This window comes from Plutella xylostella, chromosome 4 (assembly GCF_932276165.1).
Source record: "Plutella xylostella chromosome 4, ilPluXylo3.1, whole genome shotgun sequence".
NCBI classification, from domain to species: domain Eukaryota; kingdom Metazoa; phylum Arthropoda; class Insecta; order Lepidoptera; family Plutellidae; genus Plutella; species Plutella xylostella.
In genome coordinates this window covers 196,493-210,157 of record NC_063984.1, presented here as the reverse complement: position 1 = coordinate 210,157, position 13,665 = coordinate 196,493, and the positions used below count along the sequence as shown (strand labels likewise).

Here is a 13,665-nt window from a genome sequence, read left to right as displayed (position 1 = left end):
ACTTATACTATTATCATCGGCATAATTCTCAATGTGTAGTACATCCGCAGCTGATGGCGACCGTCGCGGCGCTCAGCGACCACAATACAAAGCGACAATTAAACTGTGACTACACAGAGCTGCTCACAGACGTGGCTCCCACACTGATAATCAAACACATTTCATGTACATACCCGTCAATGTAGCTCTTGTCACGAGCGCCATAGAGGTGACAGTCCAAATTAGTATGGTGTGTTAGCAAACGCCGCGTTAGTAATATGATATTCGATTACTATTCAGCCGGCTTGTGTGTTGCGATGTCGATACACTTGTGACTGAAGTCGTTATGTGACGCCGTTGTTGGACAGTTCTTTATTCTGAGAATTGTTCTAATATACAAAAAAGTACTTATGTTTTGATACCGGCCCCCGTTTTAATTATTAGTCGAGCTTATAAAAAGTTAAGAGATTAATTGATTAAGAGGGCAAGAATCATTTCGACTGTTCAGTGTCAATCTATATTTTTGTATCACGTTAACGCTTCGTAAGCATCTTGTACCTAGAGTGATAAAAAATATATTTTACGTGAGTAACGTGTATGCAGTACATAATACTGACGAGTGTCAAAATGCATATAGTGCAGTGAATGAGTATCGTAATCGTAGCACGTAAAACGGTGGAGCAAATGTAAACACATAATTATTGCAATTATGTAGGTACCTAAGTATTTTTTTTACTGTTTATCATGAAAGTATGTGGATTGATGCCGACAAGTAGATATAAGGTACCACTCACTAGCCATAAATCAAAACTAAAAGTGCGTCCCGACGCGTCATTAGGGAACCTTTAGTTTTTGTCCTCTCCGTTTTTGAATATTTTAACACAATTTATCTAAATACGTTAACGGTTTAGACTCATTATAAGTTATGTATTTTCCCTTTAGTTAGATGAGTTTATGATCCCATCTGTGCGCATCATAAAGTGTGAATTAGAAAAGTTTAGTACAATCAGTTAATTGATCTCTCTCTACAAGTAGAACGTTACGAAAATTGAAACTGAAATAACATACTTAAAAAAAATATTCTAGCAGCACCTGCTGATGGCTGCCTCCGACTTATCTCCTCCAGAAAAATCAAAACTTACCTACTGTCATGCATTACCAAAATACGCAATAAACAATTCGTTAGAACCATTCAGCCACTTCGAGTATGATTTTATGCAATAATAAAGTTTATTAAGCCGTAGCGACCGACACGGGCCAACTAATCGCATTTAGCGACATCGTAAATATTCATTATACACCTCTGCCCGAACACGGCGGGTAATAATGTCCAGATGTAATAAGCGAGCGAGCTATAACGTTCACAACGTAAATAGTCGCCCGTGAACATCGTGATAATTTATGTGCTCTCAGTCGGATGGCCTTGTTGAAATTTATTCATGTTGGTAATAAAATCTGTAGCGGCCCCGAGCCGGACCAGAACAGCCTTATTCTACATTTTAATACATATTGCAGATACCTTTACTCACAAGAATTGTAGTGGTCTTTACTTTATAGCCGCTCTTATCAAATCTATATTATATTAAATTTGTCTAAAATGGACAGATAATTCAATAAACATCTCAGATTCAACGTGATCGCTATAGCTATGAAATTACACAAATAGGCTTGCGTGTCAACATCACACAAGACACTCCTGACCGCCCTGGCTGCGGCGCGAGCATCCAAATTGTGGAAATTTCTACAGATCTGATTATAAAGTTGGCGCCGGCGTAATTTCGGCGCACGTGGGACTCCGCCCGTTTTGAAGTTCAGTTCCCTGATTTGTCTCTAATCAACAGATTACCTTTTAAAATAGTAGGTCAAATGTGAAGATAAAATGTGATACCTTCTAATAATAATAATATTGAAAATGCCCGATCGATACAAAATACTCGAAAAATTTTGTAACAATGTTTTGATGTTATGAATACCGAACTAAATAATAATTTTATGCCGACGTCTATTTGATTGAGGGCGACCATTCAGAAATGGAAAATAAACATTTCGTTACCCTTTGTGTAACATTTAGCTGAATTTTAAAAACAGTAACAAAATTATTTCTATCTATACCGTTAATTATAACGAAATATTTTTATTTACAGTAAATTTTATCGAATTGTTTATACAAAACAACGACGACCGTGCCTCGGACGTATGTTAGTTACAGCGAGAGCGTTTTTTGTTCTCCCTGGTAGATGGTGGATCGTTGGGAAATTAAATAATAGTACCTAATATCAATAGTAGGTAATAACAATTAATTAAACTTCACGGTTGTTGGCTGAGGCGTGGGACACCCTACTCACTGGGTCGAACTAAAGGAGCGAAGAGGAGCTACAGCTCCGAGTGTGGTGCAGGCTGGGAATACGAATGGCGTCAGATATAGTGTCGAGCTACTGTGTTGCTAATAGAAATATTTCAAAAATGCTTTTTCGAGTTACAATATAGAAGAATATTTAAATATTTAAATTTTTCAGTGTAAAATAAAACTGTTCTTGTTAACCACTTGCTAGATTGTGAAGCAATGTGGTTTGTGTGTTTCAAAACAGAAACAAAGTAAACTTTCTCTGTAAATATTGTGAACCGTGTCATCACAAGAAAAACTTTAAACTTTTATAAATGACTATAAAGTTAACTAATAATAGCCACTTAGCTTTGCGCTTTACAAATTCAAAAAGAGAAACGAAACGAATAAAACACATTTTAACCGAACTCAAAGTACAGTCGTAAAGAAAACCGTTCCGCTTCTGTTCAAAGGAAAAAAAACATAAAGTAGTTGAGAACTGTCGCGCCAGGGAGCGTGATTAAGATAAATCTTTATGGACAGAAAGCTATAAAAGTTTCCTTTCCACCTGCATAAATACAGACTCCAACACTGAATATTCAGCAGGAATATCCGCCATAATCCCAGCGCTGAAATTAAACAACTTATGAATGGTGAAGTTTAAAGAATATGGCGGCAGTGGGGGGGGGGTCTAATATTCGTTTCCAATGTTTTGTTCAGAGCTGATCATTTCCATAAATGCAGTGGAAAGACGGTTTTTAAATGATATTTTTAACACATTTCTCTTAGTCTTCTAATGCTAGACGGAATATCCAGTTAATACCCACATTAATTAATTTAAGTACCACTTTCAATGATGCTACGCAATGATGGATTATCTCGTATCACTTGGCCGTCTTGGCTTGTTCATAGTAGAAGTTTGTGGTTTCTGCAACTTGGTATTTTTATATTGAAGACCATACGACTCTATACTTACTACTAGCACGCGACCGGCGACATCACACAGTGACGTCACTCACAACAAGTTACAACAGGCCGCCAGACACGAACATTTTCATATGAAGTTGTCAGTGAAATGGATCTGACAAATCACTGTACATGCAAGTATCTACGTATACAATATACATCATACATGCGAGAACCGGCCGTTTTTAGCAGTTACAAGTTATGATTTTTTTAACGGACGGCGCTAGTTAGCCTTTGAGATAGTCTTAATGAGACAGAGTATGAACACAATATGTATAATGTACCTAATGCCTAATTATTTATCAGCTATCATTTGGTATGGATATTGCATAAAAATACCGATAGTATAATATATAGTTATAGATTCCGCAGCAGTGGTGAGTGCAGCCGTGCACAGAGAGAGAGAGAGAGGAACAAGTTAATTGAAAAGATTGCAAGAGAAACCGGGACGGAGATATCCACTGACCAGATGCTCTTCATTCAGTAAAGACTGCATATAATTGCTTCAAACATTAATTAAAAATAACTTTTTTCAATATTTTTTCTGGTCGAGAGAAGAATTTTATAGTAGCTGCGTCTTCCGACGTTCTCCGCAGTTTAAAACGGCTGCTGTATAACTTGTGCAATTAGATTAAAATAATTATACAAGTTTAAAAGAAATGTGTAGAAACTCATATAAAAGCTGATGGCGCCACCAATCATACATACCCCTCGTACATACCCCTGTGCAGTTTATTATACACGCACGAGCATTGAAAAAAGTGTTAGTGACATATGGAACGGCTATAGCAGGTGAAACTATCATTTCTCGCAAGTAACCTTTTTTAAAATTTATGAATGAATAAACAGGTTCTGTGCATCTTTACTTAAATAGGACTATGCCTTTTTTTGTTATTTTTAAACCCGCATATATAATCTATGTACATAATTAAAAAATACTGATATACCTAGCTTAGCAGTTTTTTTTTCGTTAACTGCATTAGTCTCGTAGTGCTACGAAAGTACTATTGCTACGCCGTTGTGCGCTACGAGATCTCGTAGCTAATTCGAGAACTAAATAATATTATGTGACATGTTGGTAACTGCCGAACAGAATAAATTGTGTTTCACTATTATAAATCTTGTCGAGTTGGTAGTAGCAATCCTATGTGCACGTCCAAAGAAATTATATGTAATTGCACATGTTATATGTAATTATACATTTTGTACCAATTAAAGTAGTATAGAAAACGCTCCGATCCGGTCGGCAATCGGAACCAGGTAAAAAACCCTGAGAAAATGGAAAACTGACTGCAGCATGGTAGAACACACAACTACGGAATATTTTCTTAAGTAGGTACGTACCTATTATAAAAATTTGCCTATTCCCAGTAAGCCATTTATGATTGGAAGAGTATTAACATAATTATGTTTAATATAAAAATTTATAGAATCAATATTTGGGCATGTGCCATCATTATTCCAGCAAGTGAACAGAAAAATACATCAAAACTGGCAAGTGATATTAATGATGGAGGCATGTTAGCATCTTCTTACATTTAATAACATTTTCGTCAGAAAATTCTTCAAAGTAATAGAAGCTTTTAGTGATGTTTCAAAATATTTGACGCATTTATAATAATAATATCAAACGACGACGCTTAAAAAAGGAACGTAATCAATTTAATGAAATTACTTACGGGTTCAAATATTTAAATATTTTAGTACTTTATAGATTCGGAGCTGTTTGAAAGTCAGCGCTATAAATTAACATTAAGGCACTCCAAGGTTGTTCTTAGCGATAAATTATTTCATTTTTTCACTAACCCTCTTGTTTGAGAAAGTTATATATTATATAAAGACAGTTATAAGAATTGTAGTGAGATGTACCTACTAAGTATTTTTTGTAATCATTAGTTTACTCAAGTAAAATTTCATTTTCATATGTATTGTATACCTTGTATGAGTGGGTATTAAGCATAGCAAACAAAGTCAACGAGACCACTCGGCACACAATCACACGCTGATCACTCACATAGCACCGACAGAGAATAAGCGTAACTTTGACTTAAGTTAAGACTAGCAGGTACTTGTATTTCCTCCTACGTAGTGCGGAGATAGTTTTTACCTTTAACGAAAGTGTCCATTTCCGAGTTATTTATTAACAGTGCCGCTGGCCGGAGGATCACCAACTCCCGCGAAGCCTCCCCAGGCTGGACTGGGGCGCCGACACGCCGCGGCTAATGAAATCAATCTATCTTAATTTGGCTCCCCCTCCATCGATGGCCCAAGATAGTTATTCACTTAGGTACTGATAAACTTTTTCGCTCCATCTTAACGATTAGCAGGTAATTGGAAGAATATTTAGATACTGGTTCAGTTCAGAGTAAAATTAAACAAACAAATAAAAAACCTTATCGAACAAACATGATTTCCGCAATGATTTTAGGGTTCCGCGCTCAACGGGTGCCGACAAGGCCCTATTTCTATCGCCCCTGTCAGCGGGTAATTACAAGGAGGATGTTTAAGCTAGTCAAGGTGTGCCAAACTGCCAGCGGAAACCTATTGCATACCAGCATCTATGCCTATACCGTTAACAATCTGTCTGCGAGGTGTTTATAAATTATTAACTGAAATAACATAATTTATACTACAAATAATAAACGGCATATTTTCTAGAAATTAGAGCATCTCCAATATTATTTAAATGTAACATTACATTGAGAACACCTATAAATACTTTAACTGGGACAGCCACTATTACGATCATGTCTAAAATACACCACCCCCTTATTACCCAATACAGTGGGTCGTGTCGGTATGTGTGTAGCGCGCTGTATGATTTACTCCGCGAGGCGGCGGCGGCGGCGGCGGCGGTGGAGGCATAACTCACCGGGGCCGGCCCACTTACACTTTCATAGTGCACTCTTTACCACGATAACTGGCCCCGAGGATACTAAGGAAGGGCTCGTGTTTTAAGAAGATTCATGCTAGCTTCATGTTATGTCTAAGTTTTAGACCGAATGTAAATCTAGAAAAATGCATCAGACATAACCTTCTCATAAAATAAAATATTCTGCATAAAAAATGAATATCTAGAGCTAAGTGGGCAGCCATGATGGTCTGCGTATTCAGATCACGTCGCGAGGAAGATTTGCAGGTAATGTGCAGCGAGCGACCTCGCTGGGTTTATCACGTGTTTATTGCTACTCTCTTCTGCTATCCTAGTACTCATGCCACTAGTTTTGGTCAAAATGGTTTTATACCTTGATTTTTTGTTTTACATAAGTGACCGTGCTTTTAAGAATGGAGAAGTATGCAGGTATTTTGGTAATAACGTCTAAGAATACTTTTAGAGTTTGATCCAAAGTCTCATAATCATCAAGTATGCACGTTGTGCACATGTAGCTCGGTGCTCCGCGGTTCTTCTGCCAGCCAGAAGCGCCAATAACGGTGACTAAGTAGAAACTTTAATATTACAAGTTGAGAGCAAATGGCCACATAAAGGATGCAGACGCGGCGGCGGGGCGGCGGCGGGGCGGCCACCGTCCCTTGTCGAGTTATTTCACTAACTAAGTAGATATAAAAATGCGGCTTGTGTATTGTGTACACGGCACAGGCCATGTACCTAAGGGTTGTGGAGATCTGCATGCAAACCCTAGACTTGCTTTGAAGGATTAAAATATGTTGGTACCGAAGTTCGGCATGTTCTTTTTAACTGCGCTTGGGGTGAAAGTTTAAAGTAGAAAATACAAAAAAGCTCCATGAAATTACAGTTCAGCCTTACCTATCTTAATTTAGAAAGATAGGTACACTGGGAATCCAAACATCGTTTACACTGCTACATTATATAACATGAAAATAAAGAACATAGCGCTACCTTACAGTATCGTTTCAAAAAGTGGAATCCAGCTCAAAGTGTAAAAATTTAATCTGGCATTTTTGCGAGATGCCAGCATCGGGCCGTTCTCGGGGATCGCTTCTCAAAATTCTCGGAAGGAAGGAGAGATCCTTTGTAGCTCGGCCTCGTCCGCGGCGGCAGTCGGCGCGGCACCGGGCGCGTCCCGACTGGACTCCGCCAGGGACTCGGCTGATAACTCAACTCGAGTGAATGCCATACTATGTATAAGTCGCAACCGTTTCGGTTAAACAGTACCCTACTACAGTTGATAGTCAAGACACTGCTAAATCCCAGCAGAAACCATACAGGTAAAAACTGACCTAATATAATAAATAAATAAATTTCATTGTATATACCTATATACCTACTTTATTTATGTCTATATATACTTAAGGTAACACTACTGCAGAGTAGAAACTACTGCAAATGTGTGAAATAAATAAATTACAGCGATTGGTCCAAACAGCAGCTCTCAACCAGGACGAGCCCTCGCTCGTGACTTTTGTTCTCAGTAATAACTTTAATAAGCCACGCGGAAAATATCAGCTTATATCTGGAGATGGAACAACAACTGCGGACACTCGAGTCTGCGAGTCGAGTGACGTCACTAGCTACTTGTCTGTAGTTGTGTCTACTTGAAAGCAATCAAACTTATCTTCTTCTCTGCGTGTCGGTGAAACACAAACAATAGAGTCTAGGTTTTGTCACCGTGGTGAAATTAAAGGATTAGCCAGTCAGAAGTCAGTCTCTGACTGCCCATCAAACTTATCATAACTTAAATTATAAAAAATACCTTGTAATATGTATCCGTAACTAAAATAAAAATAGAAACTACATTGAAATCCCTTCCGCCGGTATTGAAGCGCTGCCGACTTCATGATTACGTGCCTGTTCATATTATTAAATTCATACATTACATAAATAAAGATTTCACCTTTTCTTAGATTTAAACACCAATTATAACACGAAAATACTGCGCAAAAATGCTTTCACATATACTCGTAACAAAAACGTGTTGTTAATACGCAAAAACTCGCGATAATTTTAGTGCAAATCCAGGCAAAGCCCTTTGAACCCGCACGCGACAATCCCGGAACACCAAATTGGGGCCTTTTGTTCTACGTGACAAAGTTCAAGTTTAGTTGTGGCACACACAATGAAGCAAGAATAATGGTTGAGCAGCACTTCCAGTGATAATGAGCGCAGGAAACTTGCATAAATCATGTTCTGAGACGCTCAAATTGAAAATAATTATTTAAATGAATAGATCTTAGAGCGTTTGAAGAACAAAGCGGAGGCACAATGAGAGTGCGTAATTATACACACATGCATACATTAATATCAGCTATTGTGCAAAGTTTCAGCAACTGTGACGAGCTGTGTCGACGTGTGTGTGTGTGTCGCGGCGCGGGTCTGTGCGTGTGATAATTATGTATGTATAAGCATACGAAAACATAAAATACATATATAGCACGAGTGTAATTCCGGAAAAAAGGTGGAAGTCCTCAAATCAATGGTTTTAGCCTAGTGTTGGATTCAACCGAGGGTACACCCTAGTCCGCGTTGTTCTATGGGTTTTACCATTCAAGTTCACCCACAAAACACCCGGCATGATAAATGAAGTTAACGATACAAATTGGACGCAAATACAATCAACAGTCAACTTATAAAAACAAATATTGACTTTCCAAAACACTGAAAGTAAGTAAACAAGAAAAACATCGTTAGAGCTAAGTTTGTGTCGAGTTTGAAAGTAAAATTTTACATTATATATGAAAATTCGAACTCGCTCGTCTGATTCGACTTGTTCCCGGTACAGCTAGTGCTGTCCCAATTATCTATGTAAGTAAAGTTGTTGTTCTGAGGAGTTCCCGGTAGCCGCCGCCGCCGCGGACTTCTCATAAGTAATTCTACGCGACTTGTCGGCGAGCGACGCCGCTAGACAGAATAATGACGCTCCTGTCCGTCACGACTCACGACTCACGACGCGACCTACGAGCTCGCACGAATTACCGACTTCTAGGAAACAGACATTTTCCCTCACTGTGTAAGTGATAGCCGATGATATTGCCATATTTTCTAGTTAGCTCGAATAATTTTCCTAAATATTTGAAATACGAAATCACATTACCCACTTAGAGTTAGTTAAGAATTGAAGTTCAGCTTTTACGACTTAATCGTAAAGAAGTATCGATTACATAATGCTCAAATACTTGCGAAGTATGTTGACGATCCTTAATTTTCCCTTCACATTTAGTATAACAAGCCGACAGTTTAAAACATTTTAGCGCGAAGCAAACATTTTTTAACGTGAAAAGTTCCCGCTCCGGGGCTTTGCCGCAGTCAATGGAGACTTGTCAGGAAACTCCAATTTGATAAGTACGCGACCGAAAACTTTCTTGTGTAAATATTTTTAGAATGATTTTTGCAATTTCTCAAAGTTTTCCCCCTCGGGGATTTAATATCAATGGAGAAATTATCGGCGGGATATTGCGTCGGTACGCGCCCGTGGCTCGCAGTACGTGCCACTTACTATATATTATTCAAATATCTTACATATGCTTAAGATCTTATTCATATAAGCTTAAACCACCGCACTGCATTTTGCCGCTACAATATTTGAAGGATTTCAAACGGTGTTTTCCTTCACTACACAAGCACAGTATAACCAATTAATCTATTAATAAATAAAGGATTCATTCATAGCCCCAGAACGAACCGGAACTCAAGCTAGAGTGACTTGACCGATATAATTGGTAATCTCCGATTAGTTGGATTTAGCGTCCGCCTTTCAAAATAGATATTATACTTAATTGAACTCGACTTGACGCGGGCACCTGCCGTGCCCCCAGGTAGATACAATATAATAAATAATAAGCTACCTATTTTATTTACATAACGTATTGATACAGAATCTCAGAAAGTAGTAGTAGAATAGTAGGTAGGTACCTCTTTAAAAATACGTAAGTATTATATTCATGAATCATAACGGAATGCGGGTTTTGAGATCTTCCCCTTTTACTCGTAACCATCTTAATATGACAATAATGAAGTCTCTGGACCGGAGTCCCGGGGGCTCGCGGCCGCGGGGCTCGGGAACCTCTTCAAGATATACTATTTATTCATATAACTATTTCGATAAGTGCCTACCTTTCCGATAATGCAGACAAATAGTTCTCAAGGGTTCCGCTCATCTCGCATAATCTTTATTGACCAAAACTCATTTCGCATAACTCGTATGGTCTAAACTTTTTTGGCCGAACCATCACTTTGCCAAGACTTATGTGGCATAAGGCTCGTTTCGTCTAAAACTCTTAAGGCACAATCTTTAAACACCTAAGTTTCGTTTGCTCAAATTTATGTTCGTCTATATCTATGTATAATCTTGTTTCACGTAATGTTATCTTAATAAATAATATATTAAGTATGTAGTAAATGTACAAATTGTGGTATTTTTCTCCTACATCCCGAAAATCACGATATTGTATGATCAAAAAATCGAAAGTTAACGACCAATATAATTATTACAAACCCCATGAGATCGAAACCTAAAAATAGGTGCGACGACGAGCAAAGCGAGGAGGAGCGTGTTAGGTGCACATGTTCATCAAAACCAAAGCGGAGCGCAGCGAAGCGGAGCGGAGCGGAGCGTTTTCCAAACAGCGGAAACAATACAAGGCACCAGTTTGCGCTATGTAGGGAGACGCTCCGTCAAAGTTAAAGCCAAACGAATATTATTACTTTGTATAAACCTAACAAACCTATGCCATAGCATTATTAGGCTATTCAAGATTTGGCCATACCATTATTAGGCTAAACAATGTTATGCGAAATAACTTTTTACTAAACGAGATTTATGCCATACGATTTTCGGCGTAACGAGACTTTGACCAAACGTTACTATGCAATACGAGATTAGGCAAAAAAATCTTATGCCAAAAAAGGTAGAACCCTATTTTCGTTAGTAAAGAAAATATCTAACTGAAAAAACTCATCTTAATCCTTTCGAAGTAAATGAACTGAGCGGAACTGGCCTCATAACAATCCTGGAGGTCGGAGCACATCGCAGAACAAACATCCCCAAAGAATAATCCTTTCAAACGAGAAACGAGAAATGTTAAAACACATGTAACAAAGGTTTACCTGTTTGCCTTCTACTGGAGGTACCCTACTTACTGAAACAGTCTGCCGCACATTCAGCGTATTTTACAATATTACTTCTACCCTCACTCGGCATACTTTAGCCTTCTTCGATTTACGAAACTGAGCAACTGCCCGGACGAAAACAAGTCCATTTGAATGAGATTTTCGCCGCATCACCGGGGATGCTGCTGATAGAACTAACAATAATATTATAGCCGTCACCGACCGACTCGTCCCGTCTACAAACAAACAACCTCGTTGCAATAACTAGGTAGGTATATGAAAATTATCGTATTTATTTTCGGTAAATCACAATTTTACGCAGTGTTTTCACAAAAGTTAGTAACGAACGTATCTACCTACGATGAATTGATAACATGATATTAAGAAAGTGTGCTTAGCTTAGTAGTCGGTGGAGGGTAGTGGGTAGTGGGCTAGTGGGTACTGCGGCCGCGGCCGGCGCCTGCAGCGGCTCACGTCGAGAGCTGCTCGTCAGTTTACGTAATGGCTTTTTTGCGCCACGTCTCGTCGTAAAGAAAGTGGCGCCCAACGTGGAACCATTTTTTGCCAAGCAATAAAAGTTTGCATAATAATCATAAAAACCATATCTTTATAATTAAGAGTTCTACTTAAATTGTTATTAAAATAAAATGAAATAAGTCAGTAGTAATTATAAGTGGTAGACCATTATTTGCCCTGAAACTACCCTCTAATTACGAACATTACCATTATCCACTTAAAACTTAAATAAGACGTTGAGTACGTAACACGCAATCAGTATTAATTTTCTCGTTACACTGAAATTTGCCTGCTTCAAAATTACCTAACCGTACACCTACATGGTGCTCCTATTACCATAAGCCCAATGAATCCCCGGCTCGTCACAGAGTGTCAATTACCCAAAAACTACACCAGATAATAAGCAACCCAAATACCTGGTACAGTGGTTTTCCATCACAGGTTCACGTCAAATCACAACACATTATCCACCAGGGTTGATCACTAGCACGCACTGTACGACCGTGTGTTTGTAACTGCGCTCACTGTCACTGGAGGGGCGGCGCGGACACGTGCGCTCGGCGCCGGCTCGCGACGCGGACTGACGGCGGCGCGGCGGCGGCGGCGGCGGCGGCGGCGGCGGCGGCGGCGGCGGCGGCGGCACAGAGTGCGGCGCAGACCCGACATCTGCAGCCGACTCTACCCGCAAATGTGAATCTTTTTATGATGTTACTCGTGTACTTTTATGAAAAGCTTCTAAAAACGTATGTTATTACGCCTGTTATGAGAGCAGAGAAACAGACTGTAAGGTTCTCGTAAAAAAACTTATTTACTAAAGTTGTTGATTAAAATCACCCCATTTCAGTAACAAGTTGATCAAAAAGATGTACTTATAATCTGCTAGGTAGGTAAATATTGTTGAAATGACTCAAAATCATTCCATTGCATAGACAAGGTTTACTTAAATGAATGTCTGAATAATCTATGACGGCGCATCGCCCGTGGATGACCGTGTTTGAAGATTGACAAATGAAATGTTTATGGCTGCACCCGCGACACACTCGCTCTAATGACGCTCGGCACATTAGGACAAAGCGACATCTCGCGGACACTCGTATTAGTTACGTACGCACACAGGCGCGCGGCACGTACACACGCAGCGGCCGGCCAATCACGCCGCGGCGCGGCACACATGCAGAATTGCCGCGCAAGCTGAGATAGCTTTGCAGCCGTGCAAACGGAAGAGATAGGCTTTTCTTTGACTCCTTTTTAGCTGTCCGAGAGTAGTTAAACAGGATGCAAATAGAGATAAAGCGGAGTCGCCATGATGAAAGGGAAATTAGTACGACTGCAGCGAGACGGGGAGGTGTCTTTGAAGCGAGCCACTTGATGACGCACACACGCCGTGTTGCACTGCTTGCGTAAATGAGTCATTATTTTCCTTTTACATTAGATAGGTTTTCTACTATTTCTACTGATCAACCGAGTCAATTCCAGTTGTTCTTTTAGAACTAATGCAGATAGATATTTCGAGGCGAGGTCAGTGTTGTGGCGCTCATTGGGACCTACGTTCATCAAATATAATTATGAACAATTTAAAACTTAAGTGAACATAGGTATAAAACTATCAGTTTAAAACTGTCACTGCTCATACTTAAATAATATATTATGGAATCCGATATTGACAAAATGTACAACAAATTATATAGTTTAGAGGTCAACTTCCTCATGACTACCTACCTACCTAGGTACTTACTTAAAAAAGAAAAAAATACTTGCACAAATGAATTAAATAAGTATTAGATTATGAAAGTCTGACCAAAGCCAATTTTTACAAAGTTTATATTTTTGAATGCCAACTAAACTTTTTTCATTT

General features: G+C 39.0%; 1 protein-coding gene across 1 annotated transcript in view; it reads right to left on the bottom strand.

Moving 5' to 3' along the window:
• LOC105384795 (neural cell adhesion molecule 1-A) overlaps nt 1–12,378 on the bottom strand; it is a 258,015-nt gene extending 245,637 nt beyond the window's left edge. Inside the window, exon 1 of the mRNA XM_048630715.1 lies at nt 12,227–12,378. The gene's annotated coding sequence lies outside the window, so the exon portion shown is untranslated. The remainder of the gene's footprint in view (nt 1–12,226) is intronic.
• Between the last annotated feature and the right edge of the window lie 1,287 nt (nt 12,379–13,665).